Source organism: Capra hircus, assembly GCF_001704415.2.
Source record: "Capra hircus breed San Clemente chromosome X unlocalized genomic scaffold, ASM170441v1, whole genome shotgun sequence".
In the NCBI taxonomy this organism is placed as follows: domain Eukaryota; kingdom Metazoa; phylum Chordata; class Mammalia; order Artiodactyla; family Bovidae; genus Capra; species Capra hircus.
The window spans coordinates 64,183,244-64,196,401 of NW_017189516.1; positions in this window are offsets into that span (position 1 = coordinate 64,183,244).

Below are 13,158 nucleotides of genomic sequence, written 5' to 3' on the forward strand. Positions count from 1 at the left end.
CAGGTTGCACCACCCCTGGTAGTCTACCGGTTTGAGAAGTAGCTGAGCTTCATCTTGACCTGCAAAAAGCAGATCAAGGACAACAGTGAGCAGCAGAACCTTCATCTTGCTGGCTCTTCTTCTGTGGAAGCTGAGGGTATCCCAGTTGTCAGAGAGGATGTGAAATTGCTGCCACTTTTATAACCAACATCTGTTGGTGTGATGGGTCATGAGCCAATGTTTGTTCCTCATATGACCAAAGTTACATGGATGTCATCTTCCGTATCCTGGTTGGCAGGGATAAGCTTTTCTGACATTCTGGCATTTTAATAATGAGGTTTGTTTTAAGAGAGCCTGATGCAGATGTGGACTTTCGACTGAGTAAGTGAAAAATCTTGGTACACGTGTCATCCTTCGAAGTCAGAAATATTTATTTGTCTTTATGTCCTGAGATCAAAAATGGAATAAGCTATCCAGGGTACATAGAAATTGTCCCTCTGTCCTATATTGCTTCTTTAACCTGGAGGAGAGTGTTTAAAATTTATTATCTAAAAGTAAAGATCGATTGTGTGGGTTAGCCAAGGAAAATCCATTTCTTAAGAGACCGTTGGAAAGCCTCCTATTTCTGAGGTGAGGAGCACATGGGCACAAAGCGTTTATCACCTCCTCTTGCACCAAAGCAGGCTCTTTCCTCCTTATAACTGGGAGGACGATCTGCTCAAATGCCCCTTAACCTCGTCTGAAAAAGGCATGTCAACAATTCATTTTCATTACTCCTTTTCCAGACACCCTTTACCCATCTGATCTCTAATGTAGTATTTACTCACTGACTCAATTGTTTTTCTGGGTGAGCACGAAATTGGGACAGTAGTTCTCATAATATTTAGAATTTTGAATGGAGAAACTTTATTTCTTCACTCTGTGAAGTGAAGTCGCTCAGTCGTGTCCTACTCTTTGCAACCCCATGGACTGTAGCCTACCATGCTCCTCCACCCATGGGATTTTCCAAGCAAGAGTACTGGAGTGGATTGCCATTTCCTTCTCCAGAGGACCTTCCCGACCCAGGGATCGAACCTGGGTCTCCTGCATTGTAGGCAGACGCTTTGCTGTCTGAGCCACAAGGGAAGTCACTCTATAGTTCTAGTTATTTTCAAGGCCACTTAAAGGTCAACAGAATCTGTTTTTCATATTTTTTAATCAAATTTTTACTTATGTTCATCTTCATTGGTTATAATTCATCAAATGAATACACTAAAAGATTAATTTTGTTCTGAGTAGAGAAACGAAGAAGCAGTGAGTTTCAGGATTCTCAAGCCAGCTAAGAGAAAACCCCTTGGGAGCTGACCCAGGACTCGCTACTTCCAGGACAAATCAGAGCTCAGAATCCTTCTATTCAAGTGAAATCAGACATTTGAGGAGAGCTTTTTCAAGAGTATCTTCAACTCACATCTTCAGTTGATCCTTTCCCTCATGGCTCACATGGAATTTCAGTATTATCTTTTGTTTTCTCTTCATCTTTTCTTCCGATTTTTTTCTTTTCTTTTTTTTTAAATTTATTTCAATTGGAGGCTAATTACTTTACAATATTGTATTTTTTTTGCCATGCATCAACATGAATCCTCCATGGGTGTACACGTGTTCCCCATCCTGAACCCCCCTCCCACCTCCCTCCCCGTACCAAAGGAAATAATCACCCAATTCCAAGAAACCCAGAGAGTCTTCTGGTTTCAATATCACACTTTTCTTTTTCATTAGCACATTCCTCTGTATAATATCCTGTTGCAGTTTTGGCTGTGAAATCTGTGTGATAGAAGAGTTTCATGTCTCAAAACATGATGAATTGATTTCCTCTTTTTGGTCTTTGATCCAGATAATAATGTCTTTTTTTTTTTTTTTTTTTTTTGGCTGTTTCTTAATTTTGGCTGCACCAAGAAGCATGTAGATTCTTAGTTCTCCAACCAGGAATAAAACCTGTACCCAGTGCAGTGAAAGTGCAGAATTGTAACCGGTGGACCACCAGGAAAGTCCCTGAATCAGATACTTTCCAGCAGGGATGTGACCCCAGCTAACACCCTTTATTCTCCCATCATCACCCTTCCATCTCTGCCTCTGCACTTCCAGCATTTTCAGGTTTTTATTTGAGGTTCCCACCAACATGCGTCCTTGAGACTGCATCCTAACACTGTCCCATCTTAGGAAGGCCTCATTATCTTCCAATCAAGGGGAAATTAAACCTCAGTTACTCTAAGAGATTATTGCAATAGTTGTGATAATCCTGTTGTCTTCTATTCATCTCATTCTGTCCTTCCCTCACTGTGTTCTCAACTTTGTTCTGTATATCTGGGTCTCCATTCCTTCCCTGCAAGTAACAGGTAGCTGGTGAGAGGTTACAGTAAAAGAGGGAGCCCAGTGAAGTATTTTATGATGACCAAGAATGACAGGATGGAGTGAGGTGAGGGGGCTCATAAGAGAAGTGATGTATGTTTCATTACGGCTGATTTGTACTGTATTATGATATAAACCAAGAGAACACTGTAAAGTAATTCTCTTATTAAAAAAAAATTTAAAAAAGGAAAATTACCATTCATGAGATAATTTATGCAAAAAAAAAAATCCTATGTTTTTGTACCAAAGGAAAGTCATATGGCTTTCAGTTCAGTTCAGTTCAGTCGCTCAGTCATGTCCAACTCTTTGCAACCCCATGAATTTCAGCACGCCAGGCCTCCCTGTCCATCACCATCTCCCGGAACTCACTCAGACTCACGTCCATCAAGTCCGTGATGCCATCCAGCCATCTCATCCTGGATCGTCCGCTTCTCCTCCTGCCCCCAGTCCCTCCAAGCATCAGGCTCTTTTCCAATGAGTCAACTCTTCGCATGAGGTGGCCAAAGTAATGGAGTTTCAGCTTTAGCATCATTCCTTCCAAAGAAATCCCAGGGCGGATCTCCTTCAGAATGAACTGGTTGGATCTCCTTGCAGTCCAAGGGACTCTCAAGAGTCTTCTCCAACACCACAGTTCAAACGCATCAATTCTTCAGCGCTCAGCCTTCTTCACAGTCCAACTCTCACATCCATACATGACCTCAGGAAAAACCATAGCCTTGACTAGACGGACCTTAGTCAGTGAAGTAATGTCTCTGCTTTTGAATATGCTATCTAGGTTGGTCATAACTTTTCTTCCAAGGAGTAAGCGTCTCTTAATTTCATGGCTGCAGTCACCATCTGCAGTGATTTTGGAGCCCCCCCCCAAAAAAAAACAGTCTGACACTGTTTCTACTGTTTCCCCATCTATTTCCCATGAACTGATGGGACCAGATGCCATGATCTTTGTTTTCTGAATGTTGAGCTTTAAGCCAACTTTTTCACTCTCCTCTTTTACTTTCATCAAGAGGCTTTTTAGCTCCTCTTCACTTTCTGCCACAAGGGTGGTGTCATCTACATATCTGAGGTTATTGATATTTCTCCTGCAATCTTGATTCCAGCTTGTGTTTCTTCCAGTCCATCGTTTCTCATGATGTACTCTGCATATAAGTTAAATAAGCAGGGTAACAATATACAGGCTTGACGTACTCCTTTTCCTATTTGGAACCAGTCTGTTGTTCCATGTCCAGTTCTAACTATTGCTTCCTGTTAATACAAACTATTTCGATAGTAGTGGTCAAAAAACAGGTAATTTCCTCCCTGATGGCTCAGAGGGCAAAGCATCTGTCTGCAATGCAGGAGACCTGGGTTCAATCCCTGGGTCGGGAAGACCCATGGAGAAGGAAATAGCAACCTACTCCAGTATTCTTGCCTGAGAATCCCATGGATGGAAGAGCCTGGTAGGCTACAGTCCATGGGTTCGCAAAGAATTGGACATGACTGAGCGACTTCACTTTCTTTTCAGTTCAGTCACTCAGTCATGTCTGATTCTGTGACTCCATGGCCTGCAGCATGCCAGGCTTCCCTGTCCATCACCAACTCCCTGAGCTTACTCAAACTTATGTCCAGTAATGTTATCCAGCCATCTCATCCTCTGTCATCCCCTTCTCCTCCCACCTTCAATCTTTCCCAGCATCAGAATCTTTTCCAAAGAGTCAGCTCTTCACATCAGCTGGCAAAACTATTGGAGTTTCAGCTTCAACATCATTCCCTCCAGTGGATATTCAGGACTGATTTCCTTTATGATGGACTGGTTTGATCTTGTAGTCCAAGGGTCTCTCAAGAGTCTTCTCCAACACCACAGTTCAAAAGCATCGATTTTTTTGTGCTCAGCTTTCTTCATAGTCCAACTCTCACATTGATGCATAACTACTGATAAATAACCTCATGATAAATAAAAAGAAAACAATCTTACACAAATATATTCTCTTGTAACCCCCCTAAAATAATGCTAAGCTATGCCTGGTACATCTTCCTTGTGTCTCCTTCTCAACTTAATTTAGACTTGTGTAACTTTGAAAACAGTGGCTGACTTTATTTTTTGAAGTTTCAAAATCACTGTAGATGGTGATTGCAGTATGAAATTAAAAGATGCTTACTCCTTGGAAGGAAAGTTATGACCAACCTAGACAGCATATTAAAAAGCACAGACATTATTTTTCCAACAAAGGTCCATCTAGTCAAGGCTATGTTTTTTCCAGTGGTCATGTATGGATATGAACGTTGGACTATAAAGAAAGCTGAGCACAGATGAATTGATGATTTTCAAATGTGGTATTGAAGAAGACTCTTGAGAGTCCCTTGGACTGCAAGGAGATCCAACCAGTCCATCCTAAAGGAAATAAGTCCTGGGTGTTCATTGGAAGGACTGATGTTGAAGCTGAAACCCCAATACTTTGGCCACCTGATGTGAAGAACTGACTCATTTGAAAAGACCCTGATGTTTGGAAAGATTGAAGGCAGGAGGAGAAGGGGTTGACAGAGGATGAGGTCTTTAGATGGCATCAACAACTCAATGGGCATGAGTTTGGGTAAACTTCAAGAGTTGGTGATGGACAGGGAGGCCAGGCATGCTGGGGTTCATGGGGTCGCAGTCAGACAAGACTGAGCGACTGAACTGAACTGAACTGAACTGACTGAACTTTGAAGCCTTTTCATGCCGTAAGGGCTTCATAAGGCTTCAGAGCTAGTGGAGGTGATGGAATTCCAGTTGAGCTATTTCAAGTCCTAAAAGATGATGCTATGAAAGTGCTGCACTCAATATGCCAGGAAATTTGGAAAACTCAGCTGTGGCCATAGGGCTGGAAAAGGTCAATTTTCATTCCAATCCCAAAGAAAGGCAATGCCAAAGAATGCTCAAAGTACTGCACAATTGCACTCATCTCTCACACTAGCAAATTAATGCTCAAAATTCTCCAGCCAGGCTTCAAAAATACGTGAACTGTGAAATTCCAGATGTTCAAGCTGGTTTTAGAAAAGGCAGAGGAACCAGAGATCAAATTGCCAACATCCACTGGATTATCAAAAAAGGAAGTGAGTTCCAGAAATATATCTATTTCTGCTTTATTGACTATCCCTAAGCCTTTGTGTGGATCACAACAAACTGGAAAATTCTTAAATAGTTGAGAATACCAGACTACCTGACCTGCCTCTTGAGAAATCTGTATGCAGGTCAGGAAGCAACAGTTAGAACTGGACATGGAACTACAGACTGGCTCGAAAGAGGGAAAGGAGTACTTCAAGGCTGGATATTGTCACCCTGCATATTTAACTTCTATGCAGAGTACATCATGAGAAACTCTGGGCTGGAGGAAGCACAAGCTGGAGTCAAGATTGCTGGGAGAAATATCAATAATCTCAGATATACTGATGACACCACCCTTATGGCATAAAGTGAAGAACTAAAGAGCCTCTTGATGAAAGTGAAAGAGGAGAGTGAAAAAGTTGGCTTAAAGCTCAACATTCAGAAAACTAAGATCATGGCATCTGGTCCCATCACTTCATGGCAAATAGATGGAGAAACAGTGCAAACAGTGGCAGACTTTACTTTTTAGGGCTCCGAAATCAGTGCAGATTGTGACTGCAGCCATGAAATTGTAAAACACTCTTTGGACCAACTCCTATGACCAACTCCTATGACAAACTTAGCCAACATATTAAAAAGCAGAGACATTACTTTGCCAACAAAGTTCCATCTAGTCAAGGCTATTGCTTTTCCAGTTGTCATATATGGATATGAGAGTTGGACTATAAAGAAACCTGAGCCCCGAAAAATTGATGCTTTTGAACTGTGGTGTTGGAGAAGACTCCTGAGAGTCCCTTGGACTGCAAGGAGAGGAAACCAGTCCATCCTAAAGGAAATCAGCCCTGAATATTCATTGGAAGGCCTGATGCTGAAGCTGAAATTCCAATATTTTGGCCATGAAGTGAAGAACTGGCTCATCTGAAAAAACCCTGATGCTGGGAAAGATTGAAGGTGGGAGAAGATGGGGACAACAGAGGATGAGGTGGTTGGATGGCTTCACCGACTCAGTGAAACATGAGTTTGAGTAAAGTCCATGTGTTGGTGATGGAAGAGAGGCCTGGTGTGCTGCAGTCCATAGGGTTGCAAAGAGTAAGACATGACTAAGCGACTCAACTGAACTGAACTGAACTTTGAAGCCTGTCTCTTCCAGTTAATTAATTTTGTTTTACTTGTCTGTTTTCTCTGTAACCACTGCTTTTACATCTTTGATTGCACAACTCTTGTCTAAACAGTGCAAGCAAGCTATTGACCCTGGCTACTAGAACTTCAGATTCCATCTAGAATTCATGTGCAATGTTGCAATGTAGTAGCATTTAAGTTGAGATAATAAATCACAAGTCCAGGTTTTTTTTTTTTTTAAAGAAGTAATTGCATATGTAACTTGTATTACCACAAAGATCTGTTTTAATATTTATGTATTTATTCATTTATTAGTCCAAATCAAGTGTTAGTTTCACCACATGGGATCTTTGTTTCATTATAGGGAGGTCTTTAGTTCTGGTGCACAAACTCTCTAGTTGTGTTACCAACATGCCAATGAATCTGAGAGAAAAGGTATTGAGGCAAGGTTGGAGAAGACTGTTGAGAGTCCCTTGGACTGCAAGGAGATCCAACCAGTCCATTCTAAAGGAGAGCAGTCCTGGGTGTTCTTTGTAAGGAATGATGCTAAAGCTGAAACTCCAGTATTTTGGCCACCTCATGCGAAGAGGTTGACTCATTGGAAAAGACTCTGATGGTGGGAGGGATTGGGGGCAAGGGGAAAAAGGGACAACATAGGATGAGATGGCTGGATGTCATCACTGACTTGATGAACGTGAGTCTGAGTGAATTCCAGGAGTTGGTGATGGACAGGGAGGCCTGGTGTACTGCGATTCCTGGGGTTGCAAAGCATTGGACACGACTGAGCAACTGAACTGATACAACTTTATTCATAAAGCATGCTGATCAAGAAGATGGCAGACTAATGTCCCAAAGTAACTGTCTTCTCAGGGTCTGGATGCCCAGTTCTTATATAGAGCCAGATGGAGAGAAGCAATGAGGAACCAAAGTGAAAAGGTACAATAGAGAACTGGAGACAGTGAAGAAGTCAAGTAAAAAGGGTCTTCAGCCTTGCAAAACATCTCCTGAAAGGGCCAACCTTTGAAAGCAGTGTATTCATCTCTTCTTTTCAGAGGTAGGCAGGGTCAGGTTATCTGCCTGTGAGCTGAACAAGGGCACTTTCATTTACCATTAGGGCAGAGGGGTAAGGTCGTCTGAGGCAGGCCGTCATGTCTGATTATGATAGCAACAACAATGAAAAGTAAGTCAAAGAAACAGTACCAAGAGGACTCAGAATTGGTTGTTCTCAAAGAGAATTCCCCACTCTCAAAGCCCACTCCATAATCGTGTGGAAGAAAAGGGCAACGACCATTCTGCTTTGTCAGATGAATCTTTCTCTGAGTGTCTGCCATCAGTGCCAGAGTTTCATATTTCACGTGAGATTTTGGGTTTTTTTTTTTTGTTCCTCTTTGGAAAGTGTCTAGTTCACACCTGTAGACTTAGAAATGCTGAACTTGAGATGAAAGAGGCATGTTAAGTGAAGGAATTTAGCACTTTTCCATGTATGGAAGAGGCAAGAGTCAGAGCTCATCACAAATATTTCCTTGGTATGCACCTCAGCTCTCTGTGGTCCTGTGATCATGTATTCTCAACATTTCTTCAGGGTTCACTGTAGGGAGTGGCTGTAGTCTGACGGCTCCTAGATGGCAGCTATTCTCTTTTTTCTAGTCTGACCAGCTCATGTTGGAGGGCTGCAATTGCTGGTTCCATTTCTCAGGTCTTGCCCTCTTGGTCATGAATGTGACTGATATTTGGGAGACATTTCACAACTCTTGTCCCATGGCACTGGGAGGCTCTGTCCAGTTCAGGCAAAAATTCTCCATGTGCCACTCCAGGCGTTAAGTTTTGGATGAGACCCCATCAATAATTAAAAATTCTCTGGATTCTGGCTAACTTTAATGCAGGGGACATTTTTCCTTATTGCTTCTTCCCATATATAGATCACACTGTTATGATTATTTTACATTATAAATGACATTTTCTCAAAATGTTTAGCCATAGAGGTTTTTTTGCAGGCTTGATTACACATTAGTAACTGCAGGAGACAAAATCCTATAAATGAGACAGGGCATAAGTTACTAAGCTAGCAACATCGAAGGTGACGTGGTTCATCAGAGAGACACGAAGCACGATTTGAAAACAAAGAAGAAATTTAAACAATGACTAGCTGAGCTACTTGTAATCCAGCTGCAATAATCAAGCAACCCAAGGGCGCATAACTGAGTTAATGAGTTATATGCAGATTCATTGTACTGGCCATTCACATTTATCCATGGCTTAATCTTTGAGACAAGCCTATGTTACTGGTAGGATCAGCTATGTGGACAGCAGCAGATAAATGTTTCAATTTTACTCACATATGGTGTAACACACCAAGTTACTGTAAGTCAAAATTAGTTTAAGGAGAAGGTTTTTCTTACACCTGGAAAACACAAATTTAAACCACTAATTTTTTTTAGATTCAAATCATAAAAATTATAACCATATGTACTAGCTCACCCAGTTCTACGTAAGTAATTGTTTATGTTAGCAGCTTTATGAAGCCTTCAGGTTTCCCATTAGAATTCCTTTTTTTTTTTTTTTTTTTTTTTTTGCTCAGTTCAGCATAGTGGTCTGGAAGTCAGAAACTTGTATTTATCCAAAAGACTTGTCTACATATCTTCTTGAAGATGACACATTTATGCAAAGGCATCGAGTGATACCATAACTGTCTATAATGAGAAAAAGACTTAGGATGGAAACTTTAAATGTGATTACAATGTAATTGACAAAGCAATGTGCTTTTGCTGTGATATATAACACTTTCAGATAATAACTAGAATTATGATTAATAATATTCTACCAGAACATACCAGGTTTTCAGGAACTCCATATAATCTCCACAATATCTGTATCATTTATGATATAACAAGATTTTTAACTCATCTGACAACATTTCCCATGTAGTTTTCCATACCAAGTGAAATTAATTAGCTTAATATCTTCCTTTGGGGTGTTTTAGGGACCCTTTGAAACATCCCAAATTTAGATAGAGGTATTTTGATTTGAGAAATTTTATCAAAAGAATTTCACACACAAAAAAATTTAAAACACAAGAAAATCATAGGTCACTGTGAAAAATATTTACTTAGGAAAACTGGCAATAAAAGATTTCAAAGGCAAATACCAAACAGATCATTTAAAAAGGTAAACAAACATAAGCTCTATCAAAGGCAAAATAACATCTTCAGAAAACTGAATTTTTTATAGGAGAGAAGCCAAATTTACCCTTTTGCCTCAGCTTGCTTTAAATGTTCATTGATTCAAAGAAAGTTTTTTAAAACTTAGTTATTTTTGATTGATTAGGTACAAAATCCTTTGGGAGTCCATTTTCCACAAATCATTCATAACTTAATTTGTTTTAGCACAGATTTAAATTTCAAGTTGTAGAATATCTGGAAAGATCCTAAAACACATAATTCTTTCTAAAAGTTCAGTGAAAACTCAATCTCATTTACACTCTTTCCTCAAAAGTCTTTTCACATTGAGTTACTTTCCTTGCTATCAAATTGGTAGCAGATAAAATACGGAGAAGGCAATGGCACCCCACTCCAGTACTCTTGCCTGGAAAATCCCATGGGGGGAGGAGCCTAGTAGGCTGCCGTCTATGGGGTCGCACAGAGTCGGACACGACTGAAGCGACTTAGCAGCAGCAACATAATAAGATCTTATTTAGCTTATGTTAAACCTGGCACAATAAATGTATTCTACTTAATATTATGTTTAATGTTGGTGACTCAAGAATTGTGTATATTACTTAGATCAATCAACTTAAGTATTAATACCAGGTACTAGTTTAATATTGAACATTTCTCAGTTCCTGTGAGACTCAATTTCACTTATCTTAATGTCTCTTGTATTTAGAATAGTTTGGGCTTCCCTGGTGGCTCAGCTGGTAAAGTACCTGCCTGCCAATGCAGGAAACATAGGAGATGGGGTTCAATCCCTTGATCAGGAAGATCCACTGAAGGAGGAAATGGCAACCCACTCCAGTATTCTTGCTTGGGAAATCCCATGGCCTGAGGAACGTGGCAAGCTGTAATCCATCCGGTCTCAAAGAGCTGAGCACAAATGAGCACACAGGTTCCTCTGTTGGAATAGTTTGGTTTGCAAATCTGTAAGGGCTTACTTTTATTAGAGCAAATTAAATAGAATTGTTTTACAAATCAACTGAGCAATGTTATCCAAAGACAAAGATACATACATACAAAGAGAGACCTCAATTCTCATTTCAAGATTTCAGTTCTAAGTCAGGTTGAGCCATAGAAAAGCCACCGTTTTGCCTGCCAGGCTCCTCTGTCCATAGCGATTCTCCAGGCAAGAATACTGGAGTGGGTTGCCATGCCCTCCTCCAGGGGGATCTTCCCAACCCAGGGATCAAACCCAAGTCTCCTAATTGTGGATAGATTCTTTACCAACTGAGCCACCATCAGTCCTAAGTCAGGTTGATCAATAAGAAAAGCCATCAGTGTGCAAAGGAAGTTGGATTAAATTTGGATTTCTGACAAGTGAGATAAGTCAACCTCACTTGGCTAGATGACTGGATATTTGCAGGAAAAGAAGTTTCTAATTACCTTGGACATGCCAACTTCTAAACTACATTTGTAATTTGAGAGTGTACACTTTCAAATGTGTATGTCAAAAGGCAACACAGATGATTGTTGCTGAGAAGACCTATAGGACTTTTTCATCTCAAAATTATAGGTGAGTTCTTCCTGAAGTGAGATGAAGTGAAAGTTGCTCAGTCATGTTCGACTCTTTGCATCTCCATGGACTGTATAGTCCATGGAATTCTCCAGGCCAGAAGACTGGTGTGGGTAGCCTTTCCGTTCTCCAGGGGATCTTCCCAACCCAGGGATCGAATCCAGGTCTCCCGCATTGCAGGCAGATTCTTTCCCAGCTGAGCCACAAGGGAAGCCCAAGAATACTGGAGTGGGTAGCCTACCCCTTCTCCAGGGGATCTTCCCAACCCACGGATCAAACCCAGGTCTCCCGCATTGCAGGCAGATTCTTTCCCAGCTGAGCCACAAGGGAAGCCCAAGAATACTGGAGTGGGTAGCCTACCCCTTCTCCAGGGGATCTTCCCAACCCAGGGATCAAACCCAGGTCTCCCGCATTGCAGGCAGATTCTTTCCCAGCTGAGCCACAAGGGTAGCCCAAGAATACTGGAGTGGGTAGCCTACCCCTTCTCCAGGGGATCTTCCCAACCCAGGGATCAAACCCAGGTCTCCCACATTGCAGGCAGATTTTTAACCAGCTGAGCCACAAGGGAAGCCTGAGAATCCTGGAGTGGGTAGCCTACCTCTTCTCCAGGGGATCTTCCTGACCCAGGAATTGAACCGGGCTCTCCTGCATTGCAGGCAGATTCTTTACCAACTGAGCTATCAGGGAAGCCTGAGTTCTTTCTAGGATGACTTTATTATCCCCTTGTTTAGCTTTTACAAGCCTCTTGATGAAAGTGAAAGAGGAGAGTGAAAAGTTGGCTTAAAGCTCAACATTCAGAAAACGAAGATCATGGCGTCTGGTCCCATCACTTCATGGGAAATAGATGGGGAAACAGTAGAAACAGTGTCAGACTTTTTTTTTTTTTTTTTTTGCCCCAAAATCACTGCAGATGGTGACTGCAGCCATGCAATTGAAAGATGCTTACTCCTTGGAAGAAAAGTTATGACCAACCTAGACAGTATATTCAAAAGCAGAGACATTACTTTGCTGACTAAGGTCCGTCTAGTCAAGGCTATGGTTTTTCCTGTGGTCATGTATGGATGTGAGAGTTGGACTGTGAAGAAGGCTGAGCGCCGAAGAATTGATGTGTTTGAACTGTGGTGTTGGAGAAGACTCTTGAGGGTCCCTTGGACAACAAGGAGATCCAACCAGTCCATTCTGAAGAGATCAACCCTGGGATTTCTTTGGAAGGAATGATGCTAAAGCTGATGCTCCAGTACTTTGGACACCTCATACGAAAAGTTGACTCATTGGAAAAGACTCTGATGCTGGGAGGGATTGGGGGCAGGAGGAGAAGCGGACGACCCAGGATGAGATGGCTGGATGGCATCACAGACTCGACGGACATAAGTTTGAGTGAACTCCGGGAGATGGTGTTGGACAGGGAGGCCTGGCGTGCTGCGATTCATGGGGTCGCAAGAGTTGGACACGACTGAGCGACTAAACTGAACTGAACTGAAGTAAGATAAACAGTAATGGTTTGGGGAATGGTAGACAGATTTTTGGAGCTAGCCTGCTGTTGCTATGAAGACTTTTTGTAAAGCAAAGACAATGTTGTTTTTCTTTTTGAAAGAATTTGGTGTCTACCTCATCAAAATTGAAAGGCAGACATACCCGTTTAGCTATGCTGGAAAGTTTTACTTTTCCTCATTTAGCTCAGGGGATAAGGCCTCTTGGAAGGTTCGGATAGGTTTACACCTAGGCTGCTGTAAATCAATCCAAGTAGAAGGGGGAACGTAGTGAAGGTAACAGAAAAATGGCTTGAGTGATCCACCATGCGGTCTTGCCTGGAAGGGGGTCACCAGGGGGAAGTGGGCTTGGCATTTTGCATGAACCAACATGCGCCTGATTGCCTGGATATTATCTTGCTG